The sequence below is a fragment of the Culex pipiens genome, chromosome 2 (genome assembly GCF_016801865.2).
Source record: "Culex pipiens pallens isolate TS chromosome 2, TS_CPP_V2, whole genome shotgun sequence".
NCBI classification, from domain to species: Eukaryota; Metazoa; Arthropoda; class Insecta; order Diptera; family Culicidae; genus Culex; species Culex pipiens.
In genome coordinates this window covers 154,989,733-155,006,872 of record NC_068938.1, presented here as the reverse complement: position 1 = coordinate 155,006,872, position 17,140 = coordinate 154,989,733, and the positions used below count along the sequence as shown (strand labels likewise).

Sequence of the window (17,140 nt, the reverse complement as noted above, 5' to 3'; positions counted from 1 at the left end):
AAAGTTCAGAGCAATACCAGACATGCCAGCCAGTGTGGGAAATGGCATCCAGTTCGTGTGATGCGGGTTGCATCTCTTCGGGCGGCAATGCAGGCCAGATATAGCGAAACAATCGTGATTACTATCTCCCATGGTCCGATATACAGCGTGCACAACAATCATCGATGGCAAGAGAGCAAAAGTTTCCGTTCCCGTTCCCTCGAAGAAACTCGAAGTAAAACTCTACCAGCACAATCGAATGCCAGACTGTGCAGAATGGGTTGATTGCTTAAGTTTGCTGGAAGAAGAAAAAAGTTCTTTCTGCATTTTAACTTTTTTTTCTCCATGTCCTTTAGACAAGACTAGACCGGGTAGCTATACACTAAATTTAGTTTTTTATGCCATCACCCATTCACTTTTGCTTCCCAAGTTGCTATAGTTTTATGAATTAAAAACAGAAACTGCACTCTTGGAAACTTTTCCACCAACCGTGGCGTTCAGGCGTCACACTTGAAATAATAAATTTAATATTCCTTCAAACTATACACTGAACTATGTTCAGCGCTGAAGCAGCTTACGAGAGTGCATTCTAGTAAGCTATGGTTAAATTTTGGGAAGAAACAGTATTTGAAAGTTGGTTTTGAACTGCAAAGTTGTTTCAAACTTTTGAGCTATGTCTTTTACCAACCCAAACCGTCAATACCAAATTGACAGAAATTTTTGTTCTTGAATAATAATTAGGGGAACAGCTTGTAATTCCATAGTGCCTCTCATGTTGGCATATCAGCATATTGAAGTTCAATCATCATTTTTTGTACCAAATATCTTGTATCTATGAAATTAACAAAACCAAGAATTCATTATGTTCTGTTCCTCAGTTTCTCAGGAAAATATTTGATAAAATTTAAAAAAAATCTTGGAAGTCATTACCTCAAAAAACGCACACAGGCATTATTAATGCGTTTAAACTGCTTTGTTTGAAATTTCCCTCTTAGGTGAATTCTAGACTATTCATTAGGGAGCAAACAATTCCATGAATTGCCAAAACCTACGGCAAGGCTAAGTTTGTTTTCGTAGCAAAAGACTGCCACCAACATTTCACTCAAGCGTATCACTAATTCAAAGAGACCCCGTGGGCAGGTGAACGTGTATCGAGTATATCAAACAACACTTTCAGCGGTGGAAGTCAATGTTGTGCAAAAGTTTGACGTGTGTAGGCTGCGATTGGTTACCTTGAATCAATTATTTTCTCCCAAAGGGGAATCTAATCCACAGCGAGCTTCAATGCTTTTTTACCTAATATTCCGTTTTTGGTAATTGAAAGCCAAAAATCCTTTCAGATTGCAATCAAATTTTTTTAGTCTTCAATATAATATTTATATATATATCTCGGTTGAGTTTTCAAAAAGCCGTAAGAGCCACCGTGACCTCTGACACTTATTTTCGTTTTTCTCGAAAATGAAACAAAATTTCATTTATTCTTAGTATGGGGCACTTGAAGGACGTGTAGATAAACAATCTTGAGCATTTTTGATATTGGTTTTTCGTAAGTAGGTCGAATACCGATGCAAAAAGGACTTTGTTTACCAATGGCTCTTACGGCTTTTTGAAAACTAATCCGAGATATCACCTAATTATCAAAAGTCTTAAAAATTTCACCAATGTCTATTAAGAGCGAGTCCACGAGCAAAGCATACCCATCTCGCATCGACCTCACCAATCTGCCTGAAATTTTCAGAGGTTGTTTGTACATATAAAACTAGTATCTGGCCAAAATATGAGCACTCTAGGTCAACGGGAAGTGGGGCAAATCGGGACACAAAGTTTGAAGGTTCAAAAACGTAAAAAATCTTAAAAAAGGCTATAACTTAGGCAAAATTCAATTTAATTTCGAAACTCAAAATGCATCTTAAAGGGCTTTAAAAATGCAACAAAATGCAGGATAGAACATCCAAATTGGTTAATTCTAAAGGGAGTTATTGGCATTTTAGTGAAAAAATAGCATAATTTTCAAACTCAAATAAAAAAGTGTTCCATCCAGATATCAACTCGGATCGACCTGCAGCTTGTAGGGGACATCTGGGACTACCATCTGAGACTGAGACCGCTTTGGGTAAGGCAGTTTAACATATCAAATAGACACTTTTACTTTTAGTGAATTTTTTGGTAGTAAATTTTTGCTCGGGGGACCCCTTAGATCCCATTTTCTGGTGATAATTTTATCATAATCGTGTTCCTGAGACAATTTCACATTAGAAACATGCATAAAAATGTTTGTTTTCATCCATTTTAACCCTTTAAAAAATGAAAGTTAAAAAAAAACTTTGATTCACATTTATTGAAAATCAAGTTCGTTTCCAAGGATACTAGATGACACCAAAAAAAAGCAGCTTCTTAATTTTTTTTATCTTTCATTTTTTAATGGGTTAAAATGGATGATAATATACATTTTTAAGTATGTTTCTATTGTGAAATTGTCTCAGGAACACGAATATGATAAAATTATCACCATAAAATGGGATCTAAGGGGTGCCCCGAGCAAAAATTGACAACCAAAAAATTCACAAAAAGTAAAAGTGTCTATTCAATATGTTAAACTGCCTTACCCAACCCGGTCTCAGTCTCAGATGGTAGTCCCAGATGTCCCCTACAAGCTGCAGGTCGATCCGAGTTGATATCTGGATGGAACACTTTTTTATTTGAGTTTGAAAATTATGCTATTTTTACACTAAAATGCCAATAACTCCCTTTAGAATTAACCAATTTGGATGTTCTATCCTGCATTTTGTTGCATTTTTAAAGCCCTTTAAGATGCATTTTGAATTTCGAAATTAAATTGAATTTTGCCTAAGTTATAGCCTTTTTAAGATTTTTTACGTTTTTGAACCTTCAAACTTTGTGTCCCGATTTGCCCCACTTCCCGTTGACCTAGAGTGCTCATATTTTGGCCAGATGCTAGTTTTATATGTACAAACAACCCCTGAAAATTTCAGGCAGATTGGTGAGGTCCAAACGACGTCCCATACAAAGGGGTATGCCCTGTTCGTGGACTCGCTCTTAAATAATGTTAACAAAAGGTGGTTTCAAAAATGAAATCCACCAAATAAGCAAAAAATGTTAATTAAAACGTCATTGTTTTATTGTTTTTACCAAAGAGAACATTTCGTCGCCGTCGTGCTAAATTGTCGTACGTGCATTTTGGACCAAATTGAGTTAAGAACGCCATTTTGTGCAGCTCACAATGCCTCACCTTTTGACCTTCACAGATCCCCAAAATTCGATTTTGATTCTGAGTTATAAAAAAAACGAAAAATGGATGGATTTTTGTCACTTTTCATATGAAAGAAGTTTCAATCTTTTCGTGCTATCTTGACACAAAAAAAATGAAAATTGATATACGTGCGACAATTGGCCAAAGAGATTTCAGGTCAGAACGCATTTGACACAGGAACGAGCTCGACTACCGTTAACTTTTTCAGTTATAACTCGGGACTACAGCAACCAAATTCAACCAAACGTCAGGACGATGAACAGAATGGTTAACCAAACAAAACGTGTTTGTTATTGTTTACATTGCGTGCTCTCGTTTTTGTCTATTCAAGGTCAAACATTAAAACGCCTGTTTCTCAGAACTTCAAAAAGCAACGTAACGTCATGATTCGAAATCCGGACACTTAGTAGCATATCATTGTTGTTATAGCTGGCAAAAAATCATGTAATTATGTAGTTGAAAATGTAGAAATATCATCAGGATGTAGAACAAACACTCAATTTTAATAAAATGCATACAAAATATGTCTTTTCTAGCCATTTTTCATCAGAATTTCAAAGTTAAAATATGTGTTGCGCATCACTTTTGATTCGGATTCCGGACACTCAATTTTGCTTATGAATCGCACAAATTTGAAAAGAAATTTTAGTTAATGGCATTCTTTAGGTCTCAAATGAGCTGTTAACATCAACACAATCAATTGCTAGAATTTAAGGAAATCAGAACCAAACATTTCTTGTTTTGCCTTCCCGGTGCTTCGAACGCCTATGAAATATTTCAGTGAAATGTTTCACAGTTTTGATAAACTCATATTTTTATTTAATTTAATTGTTTTTGCATTGGCTACAACGTCCAAACATATTTGAAATGAAAGTTGATGTTAGAATTCATCAAATAACAATGTTTTGACCAGGGCTGTGAAGTCGGAGTCGGAGTCGGAGTCGGAGCCGGAGTCGGTGGAGCCGGGTCTTTTTGGGAAGCCTGGAGTCGGAGTCGGAGTCGGAATCGTAAAAACTCGGACAGCTGGAGTCGGAGTCGGAGCTGGAGTCGGCTAAATTTTATTAGCTGGAGTCTGAGTCGGAGTCGGAGCCGAATATTTCTGATTACCCGGAGTTGGAGTCGGAGTCGGAGTTATCTTAAATTCAACAAAAATTATTATTTTTTTATTTTTTAGTATTTGCTATAAAACAGATTAATTTACAAAACTTCTTATATTTTTAATTTTTTTTTTTCAAGTTGCATGCACTGCGTTGCCATTTTATTTATTTTTTTAGATATCACTAAATGATAACCTGTTAATCAGCTCATACCCAAGTAGGTATGTAGTATCACCATAACTTAAAAAACAATGTTGGTTTTGCAGTCAGAAATGTTTAATTGATTTTTTACTGCATCCTATTTCCCAAATTTATGTACCCTTTTAACTCAAATTTGACCAAATTAAATCTAGTTCTTTCTGAAAAAAGTACACACACAGTCACCTTATACCCTGAAAGTGAATGTCTTGGTGGTTTTAAGTAAATCAATGTTCAGAAAAAAAGTTACGATATTCAACGATTATAACAATCTATTACTTGGAACTCAACATGCGCATTTTGTTTATAACTTTGTACAAAAAATTAAAATTGTCTGAGAATGTTGGTCCTTAGGCAAACTATTTTGATATTGTTGCAAATTATCGTTGAACAAATCTCAAGATTTCAGGATAGGATAGGATATGCAGATAAAAAAATATCTGTGACCTAGAAAATATTCATCCTGTGGATTTTTGTTTTTTATTCAATTCTAAGTTTTTTCATATATTTTCATGGAGGCGCACGACCATTCATAAAGCTTTGTTTTAGGTGAAGATGCAAGAAGTATCGCGCCTGCTTTTAAATATATAAAAAAATAGAAATTTTATTAAATCCTAAAATTCCGAGGTAAAATATTTTCTAGGTCACGGATTTTTGAAAAGGCGTTCTTACCACGAAGATTTTTTTAGATACATTGATTTTTAATAATAAACTTCTTCAGCCTTGGCGTGATGTCCATGTACGTCTTAGAAATTTCAATGGAGCTTCAAAAATAGTTTCGTTTAAAATTGTTATTTAAAAATACAAGGTGATAGTTACTGTGCTTCTTATAAATGTCAACTTAAAAATGAGCAAATTGAATTTATATGTTAAATCAATCATCAAGGCTTGCTTTCTTTTAATGATTATTAAAAAATAACAATTAAATATTTTAGCATTTAATCAATTTGATGAAAATTTGAGGTTAAGTAAATAAATCCAAATTTACTTACCAAACTGTTCTTCTGAAAATGCCTTCAAAACTGGCGTTTTTTTTTTATTTCTGTTTCAATAACGTCTGAAACTTGTGAAACTAGAAACTTTTTTCCGTTTTTTTCACTTAAAGAGTTTTTAAATAATCCTATTTATCAATGTTTTCAAAATAATAGTAAACTAACTTTTGAAATATTTAAAAATATGTAAAGTAAAAGTCGGAGTCGGAGCCAATCATTTTTTGAAAGCTGGAGTCGGAGTCGGAGTCGGAGTCAGCTAGAGTTGGTGGGCCGGAGTTGGAGTCGGAGTCGAAGTCGGTTGGATCTGAAAGCCGGAGCCGGAGTCGGAGTCGGAGTCAGCTAATCCCAGAAAGCCGGAGACGGAGTCGCTTGAAATATGACCCGACTCCGCAGCCCTGGTTTTGATAATAATTTTGCGAACTTATATCAAAATAATTGATAAAACATGATGAGGTGTCCGGGTTTCGAAGCATCTGGGAATTCAAACCACGACGTTACGACATGATAGCACGACATCGTCGATTTGTCAAATTTATTTATGTATTCTTTAAAACATTCTTTCAATAGCAGATCAACGATGTATAGAAAAGGCATTCTGTACATCATTTATAGATTATTTTTTTACACTGTTTATCTACACCTTTTCCAAAATTCATCTAACTATTTCCTAATCTTTATCAAACCTGAATTTATCGTTTTTTATGAGCAATTCCAACAAAAATATTGAAAAGTTGGTTTTTTGAGAAGTTATTTTTGGCCAAAAACGTACCTTGCTCAGACAGCTGCCAAAATCACAGGATTTGTTCTAAGAGCGAGATTTTTTCAGCCAATTCATTTTAAGATGTCCACTACACAACCCATTCAACAGAATTTAGTTTCATTGAGACGAAGCTAAGAAATGATAAATTCTGTAAAAAATACTTTGACCCAACCTCACTCCCAGACTCAATGTCAAAAATGAAACAATAAAAACACACAACAAAAGAAATAACGTGTTTCGTACAACAAAAGCTGTTCAAAATGAACTCTTGAACACTGGAAAAACAAAATTGCTTGAAAAAAAAATAGCGTCAGAGTGTTTACCCAAGGTTTCTTTCTCTTAACTGTTTGGGGCTGGATGTAGCGAAAAAAGTTGTTTTTTGTTTCTATGTTTAAATTTTTTTATTTTAATATATCAACCTAACAGGTATACATTTGATATCCTATTTGAACTACATTTTTTTGTTTCAAAAATGTTTGCAAATGTGTTCAGTTGATTATAAGTTTATTTCCATTTGATTATAATTTTTAATTTTTTGCTAAATTCTCGTGCCAATATAGCGTTATAAAATTTGTAAAATATTTGCAATTGCCTAACATGATCCTGATGAACATCTTGAAATAATATAACAGGAAATTATATCAGACAAAAATCGTAGGATTCAATATATCTCTCTAAGAACAGATCATTTTTTTTTTCAAGTGGGTTGTTAAGATTTTCGTAACAAATATGATCAGACGCAGCATTATCTTTAAACATTTTTATTTTATGTTTTGATAAAAACTATTTTTTGACTTATTAAAGGTTTAAGTCCCTCTGATTTCCCGAGGTATTATACAATTAATTTTATAACAAAGACAAAGACACACAAAGACTTATTAAGTAAACTTCTTCTAAATAACCCATAAGAAGAGATTGTATATTCTTTAAAGAATAACTCAAGTGTTTAAAACAATTCGTTTGAAAATAATAGCATAAAGAAGCTTACCTTATTCCGAACAGGAACAACAGCTTAATGTTTCACTCACCGAACTTATACTTGCAAATAGCAACCAATTTCGATCACAACCCAGCAAACATCACGAAAAAAATCCTACTTCTCACTGCCACGCAACCCTATCAATCGACGCCGGGACCCTTCGCAATCACACTTTATTCCGTGCTCCACTTTGTTATCTGGGCGCAAAAATTCGATTTGAATTTGCTTGCACTTTTTGCTTCTTTCTTCGCTTGCACAGATAACGTTCACTACTTTCCCCTCCACTCGGTTTCAAACCTACGTGTGCCGTTACTGGCGTCACATAAACTGCACACGACTACTGCTGAGTGGTGACAAAGCGCTAAGCCGGAGATTTCGTAATCCGGTGTTCACACCACTGACTGACTGACTGACTGACTGACTGTATCGTCACGCTACCATACGGTTCACTTCCACGACACGTCGGACATCATCCCGTGCGTAGTCGGACACTTCTTGGGAGCAAAACTGCCGGGCAAAGTGACGGTAGACAAAGCACGGACTGGCACTAATTTTCACTTTGGTCTCCTCCCAGCAGCTCTGGGAAGTTGAAAAATGATGCTCTGTTGGTGAAGACGACACCCTTGGACAGCGCAATATTCTTCCAATTTTTGCACCATCACATTTTCTTAATCATTCCTAAGCCGGAATGCAAATATTCACGAGACGCTTCTTCACTTCTACTGGCAAGAGCATCGTCACGTAGCACCAGAAGCAGCAGCTGCCCAACCGCTCGTCCAATTTCTTAGCCTAGCCGCACGAACGTGTCTCTCCGCCAACTTCAACGCCTCGTATCCGCACCGTATGGTCCAGTAATGTCTCTAATATCTGCGAAAAAAGCACTTGCTGAGACCGATTCTTCCGACTTTCCAACCGACTACAACCTGTCGGCAAACACGCATTGACCACCAATCTCCACAAGATCTGCTCCAAGTCCACAAGTCCGCCACCCCAGGTTGGAGCATCAGTCACGGTCCGAGCACGGCACGGTAATGAGACTTTACGCCCTGAACTTGGGTTTATGAACCGGCTTCGCGAACGGCAGCATCGAAACTGCGACGGAACAGGACCAGTCTACAGGAGGTAAACAACAATGCTCGGGAAACTCGGGAAAGCGTGTGTGTTGAGCTTGTGGGTGGGCCACTCGCGTTCATGCGAGTGAGAACCCCCGATCGAAAAACACGAGTTCAACGCCACGCGGTGCTGTGAGTGGCCGAATGTTTACGTGAAATGAGTGGCGACGATTCCGACGCCGCTACGCGGCTTGTAGACGACGGATGGGTGGGGAGACCGGATGGAACGGCCGGCGCGACGCGTCTTACTATCATCGTAAATATTGGTGCTCGAGTGCGATGGGATAGCAAATGGAGAGGAATTATGGGGAAAAAACATCAAGTGAGCTGCCAGGCGTCTCCATATAATTATATTTATATTTATTTATTAGGAGTTTTGCTGTAAGTGAAAAATTGTCTAAAGTTTTGTAGTTTGATTTTTTACTATATTTTTATTTTATTTGGAGGAACATTTCTTACGACAAAAAAAGTTATTTTGCCATAATTGTTCAGTAACATAAAATTCAGTCCGAGCGTTTACTGCTGAAAGTCTCGTTAATGAAGACAACTAATCAAGTCTCAATAAAAAGAAGGCCATAATAAGTGCTATAGCAAAAGATATCCGGAGTTGTAGTCGGAGACGTTGTCAGAGTTGGAGTTGGCAGAGGCGCCATTTTTTTAAAATACTCGGATTCGAAGTGGACAATTCATCGTTATCATACTACTATTTTGTCACATGACAATTTTGGGCTAAATAAGTTAAATGAAATTTTCAAAGTTTCTTCTTTTGGGAAAATTGCCAAAAGCACGTATCAGCGCTCGAAATCACTTTTTCTGATCAAACTCAAAGTTAAAAGGGTCTAAGGCAGAGGTCGTCGGATAATCGAGTCTGGACTGCTTTTTTCCACAATAACTGGGTTTTGCATGCATAAATGTATTAATGGACACAACTCTTATACAGTATGTAAAAAAAGTATTTACACCCCTCGGGCACTATGCACATTTTGTGATGAAACATGTAAACAATTTAATGTTGACATAAACCTAGTACTACGTTTTGTTCAGAAACTCATGCCGAACATTTTGCTGCAAAAAGCTCATGAAAAGATGTTTTCTATAAAAAGTTATATAACAAATACTAATACAAAAATAAATAAGGTGCAAAAAAAGTTTGTACACCTTTCGAAAAATTAACATGAATAAAGTTATTTGTTGACAAATCACCATAAATCCAGTCTCCCAACTCCAAATAGGCATCCTTGACTGATTAAAAATATAATTTGGATTGAATATAAAGTTTACTAATTACTTAGTATAAAAGTTTACATAACTCTTGAAATTCTATATAAAACTTATCTAAACTTAATTTTGCAAACTTTAAATTTAACTAAATGTCAATATATTACCATAGAATTGATAAATAAACATTCTGGAGTGGGTATAACACCGTTCTGGGGTTCTTTGTATCGCTAGAATAGATTTTTCGTTGGAATTTCGTACCAACCCGGAATTACGTCGTCGGAAAATCCGCCGGCATCCGAACCGGTCCACAATTCACAAGTTAACCTATGTGGCATCGGAAAGGGCATAAAATTTCCGATCTTTTGATACCCATACATCTAGGTTTTCTATAAAACCCACGTATTTAAATACCTGGGCAAAAAGTAAGTTTGATCCACGAGAACAAAAATTACGAAATTCCATACATTTTTGGCAGATTGCTCAAACGAAACCATAACAACGTTTTTGCCTAGGTGTTTAAAAACGTGGGTTTTATAGAAAACCTAGATGTCTGGGTATCAAAAGATCGGAAATTTTATGTCCTTTTAGATGCCACATAGGTTGACTTGTTAATTGTGGACCGGTTCGGATGCCGGCGGATTTTCCGACGACGTAATTCCGGGTTGGTACGAAATTCCAACGAAAAATCTATTCTAGCGATACAAAGACCCCCAGAACGGTGTTATACCCACTCCAGAATGTTTATTTATCAATTCTATGGTAATATATTGACATTTAGTTAAATTAAAAGTTTGCAAAATTAAGTTTAGATAAGTTTTATATAGAATTTCAAGAGTTATGTAAACTTTTATACTAAGTAATTAGTAAACTTTATATTCAATCCAAATTATATTTTTAATCAGTCAAGGATGCCTATTTGGAGTTGGGAGACTGGATTTATGGTGATTTGTCAACAAATAACTTTATTCATGTTAATTTTTCGAAAGGTGTACAAACTTTTTTTGCACCTTATTTATTTTTGTATTAGTATTTGTTATATAACTTTTTATAGAAAACATCTTTTCATGAGCTTTTTGCAGCAAAATGTTCAGCATGAGTTTCTGAACAGAACTTAGTACTAGGTTTATGTCAACATTAAATTGTTTACATGTTTCATCACAAAATGTGCATAGTGCCCGAGGGGTGTAAATACTTTTTTTACATACTGTATAGTTTTTAATAGCGTAAAACGGAGTGACTTTGATAGCCGGGGTGACTTTGATAGGTTTGCGATTTTTCCGCAAAATGAAGAGTGCAATTAAAATACGTACGGAATGGTTTAGAATCATACTGACCGTGGTAGAAAAGTGTTCAAAGTACCTCAAGGAGAACTTTTCACTAAATTTTGAAAAATTGAAAAAGAGTTAGTTAACTATAGTTAAGAAAATGTGAAAGTCATTATTTTAAACTTCTTAAAGTGTCATGATTTACGCAATGATGATTTTGAATCGGAAAACGGAATGCATTCTCGGATTCTTTGGACAATTATTTACTAAGAGAAGATTAAATAAATTTGGAAGTAAAAAATAATAGGTGTTTTAGATACACAACAAATTTATAGGCGATTTCAGCTTAACAAATTTCCGGCAAGATGTGAAGATTTTACCTAAAATTTATATGTATTGTGTATTAAAAAGCTTATAAACTTAGTTAACTAAATATAAACTTAGATTTTTTTTTTCTTAAAACCTATATCAACTACTTTAGTGATGGTACATTAAACGCACAAATTAAGTTTGAACATCTTAAATACGATTTTAACAAGAAAAACTATGACTGTCAAAGTCTACCCGGAGTCTAAACTAAGAATTTTTAACGTATTTTTTTTTCTAACACTATTAAAAAAACTTTTTTTTCCATAATACTGCATGGACTTTGTGTTGACTACCCCAGTACAAGCTATAAAAATTATAATCATGAGAATACCTTACTTGTTGGAAAATATTCCAAAAACAAATTGAAACCCTATCAATGGCACCCCGGTTTACGGTAGTTAAAAATAGTAGACTATTTCCAACAATTAAAAACTATCAGGGATGGGTCCATAAATGCAAAAAGCAAAACAAATCAAAGCAATGCACTTTAACGACCCCTGGGTCTTTTGTGGGCTATGTTGCAAGTTTCTGCTCATTTCTAGGCGTCCGAAGGTTATGTGTGGTGAGTCACCCAAAACCTCTTTTACGCAGATGGATCGACGTTTTACTTCCCCATCCGATAGAAGGCCAGGAGGATGAGGCGGGAATCGAACCCGCGCCCTATGGCAACTTAGGGATCTGCAGCAGAAGCCGCTAACCACCGCGCCACGAGGCCCTCCATAAATGCATTGATTCTCTATTTTCTAATCGATTTGGTGTCTTCGGCAAAGTTGTGGCTATGATTATGACATTTCGGAAAAATAGGTACACGAAAACATCGTTTTTTTTATTGTTTTCACTTCCAGTTAAACTCCTTAAATAGATGTTTTTTTTTTTATTTTCGAAGTTTTTACATATATTTTCGGGGACTAAAAAGATATCTTCTGAGCCATAGTGCGTGGCGTAACGGTGCAAAATCTGGTTTAGGTGATATGATCGAAACAAAAGCAACCCAAAAAATACATATCCTGTTTCATAGTTTACACCAAATTATAATTTAAAAAATATTTTTATAAATAATCAGAAAATTTCACGAAAGTTTCATTTCGTCGCCGTCGTGATAGCTTGTCGCACGTGCATTTTGGGCCAAATTGAGTTAAGAACGCCATTTTGTGCAGCTAACAATGCCTCACCTTTTGACTTTCATAGATCCCCAAAATTCGATTTCAATCCTGAGATACTCAGTAAAAACCGAAAAAAACTCCGTGCATTTTTGTCTCTTTACATATGAAAGAAGTTTTGATCTTGTCGTACTATCTTGTCACTCCCTGAAAATTGATGTAAGTGCGACAACTGGCCAAAGGGATTTCAGGTCAGAACGCGTTTGACGCACGTACAAGTTAGACTACCGTAAACATTTGTAATTATAACTCGGGACTCCAGCAACCAACTTCAACCAAACTTCGGGACAATGCACAGAATGGTCAGTCAAACAAAACGTGTTTGTGATTGTTTACATTGCGTGCTCTCGTTTTTGTTTATTCAAGATCAAACATTAAAACGCGTTTTTCTCGGAACGTCAAAATGGCGGGTGCGACAAGATAGCACAACGACGTCGATCTATTAACATTGGAAATCAGACCTATAATTTCCGAGTTGTCGTCAGGTGAAAATAACAGGTGACACTTAGAAAAAAACTGTTTTTCTTCGATTCGAATTCTTTGTGAAATTTATCACAGAATCTAATCGCCCGATTATCCAATTCTCAGAGAGCCATTTGTAGGAAATTTTAATAATTGATTCTTTTGAAAAAGGGAATGCATGGACAAAGTTTCAACCAAATCCTAATTAAAAATTCAAAAGTTCTCGCAAATGCAACTAGAAGAATTGGATAACATCAAGTTTTACGACAAAGCGAGCAATGTTAAGATTTTTATATGTTTTTCGAACTTCAAACTTTTGACTTGTAAAAGGAATTTACTGAAAATGTTGTAAACTAAGCGAATTTTATATCTTTGATTGCAATATCTCGACAATGAAGGAAGTCGTCACTTAAAGTAAATTATTTCAAAATTTACCCATCTAAACAAAATATTTGATAAAGGTACCCTGTATGACCAAACCGATAGATTTAATCGGTTTATTTATGTTTATTTAATTTTATTTGAATGCATGAAAACTGCAAGGAGACCACTCAAACATTTTGAAATCTCAGAGCCCTGGCTGGCTGAAACTGGCTACTCTAGTTTATGTTACGAGACACAATTAGATTTGAAAAGCTAAGCCCGATGCAAATATTTAAAAAAAGTTTTTGTCCCTCGGCCCTGGCCGAGGTCAAGGGGGGGGCAAAAAAATAAAAAAATATAAAAAGTTAAATAACAAGCCATAGTCTTCACATTTAAATGAAAAAAGTGTTTTAAAATGCATTTTACACTAGTTCAGTAGTTTTGCAATCATTAGTTTTCGAAAAATCTAAGATCTGACAAAAACAAAAATTGTATCAAAAAAAAAAAGATTTTGCATCGAAAATTGAAAAAAATCTTAAGATTTTTTGATAAACCCAAACATGGTAAAAATGATTTTAAACGCAGGAGAATGTATTTTAATTTGATTTCAGTTGGTTGCACTTAAATTTTCATTGAAATTTTGAAGTTTATTGTAAAAATTTTTTTTTTTGCCCCCGATTTTTCGGGCCAATTTTGAAGGGGGGGGGGGGGGGTGACAAAAACTTTTAAAAATATTTGTACCAGCCTAATGTGCAATAAAAAAAAGTCGCAAAACTTTTACGCTTGCCAAAGTTTTAGTTGCACGAGTTAATAGTTATAAAAACAGGAAACTATATTGTTCCATCCTCTTACCGGCTGCGCATCTAGCTGTGAGTAAAAAATTATAACAATTACACGAGAGTTTCATAAAACCAATTCTTCGCATTCTACAATTTTCCTGTTTCTACCATCCCTCAACAGCAAGTTTTGTTACGGAACCCACGTCGACGAGATATAATCACCCTTTTAATTTACGCTCTTCCTAGCACACGCAGTTCGTCCATTTACTAGAGTTTCGTCCAGGTACTACTGACTGAGAATTGCTGCCGGGGACCGAGGTAGGAAGTACCTTTTTTCTCCGGTGAATCATTGCTTCCATTTATGTGCCACCGACGGCGACGACGACGGTTGTGTTCCCTGCTGTTGTTTCTTATTACTTCCAGTTCGGAATGCCCGTTTAATTCCACACCATCGCAGCTAACCAATATCCCAAACCGCTGACGGTCATTTGACCGAATGCCATTTCGACGAAATGATAATTTTGTCGAACAACAAGTTCATTTACATGTATTGTTTTCATAACTTACAATATAAACGAGTTGGCGTCAGTCAATGATTTTATCATTCGATCAATCGACTTTCGGCGAAATAAACTAAGCCGGTTGAGCTATAATCCACGCTTAGTCCAGCCGAACAACCTACCGATATCTCCATGGGAACCGGTTCATGAAAAGGGTACCTCAATTCGTTCAGGAAGTAATGGGTGCTATAAATTTCAACCCCAAGATCTTGCTATCGCTACACCTTTTCTCGATGGCACGCAGGAAAAGAGAAAAGCAATTCACTGTTGAAAAGAACCCTTTTTTCTGTGAATTAGTACCGATAGCAGAGGGTGCAAAGTGACCATATCCGTCTCAAGGGCCCGTTAGCTTACTTACCGCTGGGAAAATAATTTCTTCAATCAACAATTGTTCAGCAAACAAGAACTAACTCAACCTGGCTCGTGGCATCTCAGATTAGCCTCTTGTCTTCAGGTTTATGCCTTCAATGACCCTTGATGCGGCCTCTTGAGAATAACATTTGCATATGGGTACGTACTGTTAAACTCCGTACAAGCCACAAATCGGATTTCCGAGTTACAGGTCTCATTTCTGGCACTGACGGCGTTGGCGGTGCTGTTGTTGGTTGCTCGTAAGTATACATTTCCGTTTGTAGCATTCTGAAGACAAAGTTTCCTCAAGTAGTGTCGGAAAGAAGACGTCCCAAGTCTCAGGGCAAATTAAACTGATACACTATGCTCATTGCAAGTGGGGCAGGGTTGTACGAAGGGTTTAACATTTGAATAAACTATGTCCATGTATTTTTCATAACAAGTTTCTAAATACAAGTCTCCGTACAATTTTGCGGGCTGGTCATACAAAATGTAAATATGTAAAAATCGGTCTCTTGAGAAATTTGGTGGTACTAATAAGAAGCTCAGAATAATAATTAAAAAAACAGAAAAAAACGATTTCATAGTAAAAAAGCTCAAAACAAAAGTTGTGAATAATCATCAAATCGATGGCATTAAAATTTTATTGATGATTTTTGATGTTTATCTAGATGTTTTCCCAGTATGATTTGTTTTTAAATTTACTAATAAGTTATTTTACTGTGAAAAGATAAAAGCAATTAATCATTCATAGAACAATATTCTGTAAATGAATGCTGAATATATTAATATTTTGATGATTATTTTATTTTATTTTATGCTGCAAATTCAAACCCCAAAAATAAAACCCTTTTCTCACGAAACAGACCATGGCATTCTTAGAAATGCTCAACGACAAGTCAAGTACAATTGTTTTGTAAACTTTACATTGTGAGAGTACTGTCGTACTCTACTATGGAAATGTGCATGGGCAAAATTGAATTGCATCCGAGTTTTCCCTGCCACCACCGCCATCGCCGTCGTTTCGTTGCCGTGCAGATCCATAACATCATAGCCTCGAGTCGAAGTTGTTCAGAATTGTTTGCTACTCGTTTGAATCGATAGGTTTGAAGTTGATGTCTTTATTCATTCAATAAACTCTGCACACTTCATCTCTTCAGCAAATATTTGCATACTAATTCAAAAAATAATATCTTCACCGTATCGAATAAATCACCCCGTAATAGCTTCCACAAAGTGTGGCATATAAAATTAAACAGTTTTCAAAAGTGATTATCTCGACGGTGCATAAATCTTCACCGCTCTTCACTACGGCAAACCGGCGTCGCCCGGTCAAAGTTTACGCAATCTCCGTCCGTCACTTGATTCTCGGCGTGTCAAAGTCTCCCCGGTTGAGCAAAGTAAATTAAATCCCGGGTTTTTATCAACAACTTCCGCAGTTGATTCATGTTGCCTTGTTTGGCGTCTTCTCTTCCTACCAGAAAGGGAGAGAGAGAGAGAGACTCGGAAGGGAAAACACTTCAAATTGGCATCTTTGGCCGCTGAGGGGTGTTGCCGGTGGCTGTGTCAAGTTGAGGGACTTTTCTCACTTGAAAGTGCCAAGCCTTCCTGGCTTATCGTTAAGTCGTTCTTTTCCTGCTTCCTGCAGAAGTTTCGCTGCAAGGAACTTGACCGACCGATGCAGGGGACATCACCGGAAGCACCCTAGCGCTACATCAGAAGGACGAGGAGTGAGGAATAGTCTGAAGGTCGGATGCCACATGATGAACGACGACGCATCAGACTTGAAAGGCCAGGGAAAACTCACAGACAGTCACTCTATCAAAGTTGAAAAGCGCCTCCGGGTATGCATGCTTCGAGCACTACGGACTGCAGCGGGGGGAGCTTTTTCCGCTAGGGAAGCTTCACTGCGAGGGGGAAAACAGTGAGCTACACGATGCGGACGTGCCAAGGGGAAAGTCATCACCAACTCTGACTGGTGGTGGTGGTGGTGCGGTTTCTTTATTTGCATGGAAAGTGTTCCCCCGGGTGCAATTGAGGGTTGATAAAGTGGAGAAAGTGCACGAATGAAAACAAATGAATTATGCTAAATAAATCAGGCAAGTTGGATTTGTGTTTTCGACAAACACTGTGAAAACTGAAGATTTCAGGTAGTCATATTAGTGTACTGTTAGTTAGTTTTTTATGATAAAATTTAAACAAATGAATTAACTTTGTCGACT

General features: G+C 36.4%; 1 protein-coding gene across 3 annotated transcripts in view; it reads right to left on the bottom strand.

Moving 5' to 3' along the window:
- Positions 1-8,380, bottom strand: part of LOC120425271 (somatostatin receptor type 2-like) — a 71,148-nt gene extending 62,768 nt beyond the window's left edge. For 2 of the 3 annotated variants that reach the window (XM_052707961.1, XM_039589717.2), the window contains exon 1: positions 7,286-8,380. The gene's annotated coding sequence lies outside the window, so the exon portion shown is untranslated. The remainder of the gene's footprint in view (positions 1-7,285) is intronic. The other variant, XM_052707960.1, reaches the window with a different exon arrangement.
- Between the last annotated feature and the right edge of the window lie 8,760 nt (positions 8,381-17,140).